Genomic DNA, 1,935 nt, shown 5'->3' with positions numbered 1-1,935 from the left:
AAATTAAATATAATATTGAGGATATCAAAATACCTGAAGTACATTATATAGGTTTCTTTTTAAATATGAATCCATGAAAATTTATAATATAAACTTAATTCGCGGATATCAATAATAACTACAAGATATTTAGTTGACACGATAAATCCAACTTGTTCGAGTCTAAAAAAAATAAATAAGTTTGATTTATAATTTATAAAATATTAAAAGTTGAGTTTGATATAATTACTTAAGAAGATTATGAGTTTCTCCAAAAAAAAAATACTATTCAAATATTTTTTTAAATTAATTTCTCATTCATCTTCAACATATTTAAATAATGTTAATTTTCTTTATTAAAGAACTTATACTGAATATTAAGTTTCCACAAAGTTTTAACTTCGTTTGCTTCCTCTTCGTTTTACCCTTGTAATTTTGCTTTCTTTAGCCTCCATCTATTAATTGATGTGGTAGCTTTATATAACATTCTCTCTATTATTATTACAAAATAAATGTTTTAATTTTTAAAGTGAATGGACCCATTTTTATTTTTAATTTTGAGGTCCTTACTTCTTCACTTACTTATACTAAATATCACTATTCATTGGTCATTTTAAAATAATATCATTAAAGTTATTCTGTTTTTTATATATTACTTGCTTCATATTCATGATGAAAACCTTTCTGCTTACAAATTATCTTTAATTTTTTTTATTTAATAAATTACTTTGTTATTTATTTCTTATCATTTCCTTAGATTAATTATGATCACTGCGACTGAATGTTGCTACTCACTCACCATATGAAATCATCTAATCAAAGTTATCCTATTTTTTATATCACTTTCTTTACATTTCTATGGAAAACCTTTAGGCTTTTTAACCTTTTTGCATAATAAATTGGCTATATATATATATATATATATTTGTGTGTGGGGGATAACATGGGAAGATAAGAACAAGTGATTTGTAATCTACCACACATAAAATTCATTCTAAATAAATTAATTCTTTCAAATCAAATCTGTCTGTTACTTAAAAGTCAATTCAATTAGATCAGGATTTGGTTCTGGACAGCGTAGAAAGATCATAAAAATCATGACCGGTGATGTAAGCCGTTCATAACTCGAATATTTATTTTATTTTTGCCTTTTCCGATGGAAAACACCTCAAAATCATCTTTACAGCCTCGAAAAAACAATTGGGGTGTGGCCAAATTTCCACAGTGATGGGATCAGTTTCGTTTCCGCTTGGTTATGTGTTCTATGGCTGCTGCGCTTATTTGTCAATGGCAACACGTACTAACTAGGCTTGGATTAATATTAAATTTAAATTAAAGAGCATTTTATATTGCTGCTGTTGAAATCGACTCTGATTATTAAATTGATCATTGCAACTTTTCATAACATCGCCATCCGTTTTGGCCTCTACTAGTTGGGGAGCACGGGCCTCACCTTTTATTTTTATAAAAAAATTGGTTGCTGACACTGGTAGCATCCATGATTAATTTGAATTCTGCACAGTTAATTACCCAAATTTATTTTGGAGTGTGCAGTTGTAAAAAAAAAAAAAAAAAAAAAAGATAGTCGCCGTCTTGGTATAAGTCAAGCACCACATTTTTACTGGGGTAAGCCTAGCACACAGTAGGTAACCCAAACACCATCTTTATGATTGGTCTGCTAACACATAGATAAACTGCCCAAGCACCACATGATTTTTTTATAATGATAACATACTTTTAAAATTTAATAATAATTGTCATAACTCAATTTTGGCCATTTGGCTTTTGATTTAATTTTTACAGGGTTTAAAATGAAAAATTAAAAGATCAGAGATTTATTTCGATGAAAAGTGTGATTTGTCAACTTCTGCAAAAATTAAGGATTACAATGTCCCTTTGTTATTATAGTCTTATCCTCAAAATAATCCTTATCTTCTTCAAGATAATCCTTACCTT

This window comes from Populus euphratica, unplaced genomic scaffold (genome assembly GCF_000495115.2).
Source record: "Populus euphratica unplaced genomic scaffold, PopEup_1.0 scaffold2.1, whole genome shotgun sequence".
NCBI classification, from domain to species: domain Eukaryota; kingdom Viridiplantae; phylum Streptophyta; class Magnoliopsida; order Malpighiales; family Salicaceae; genus Populus; species Populus euphratica.
Note: the sequence above shows the minus strand (reverse complement) of the source record.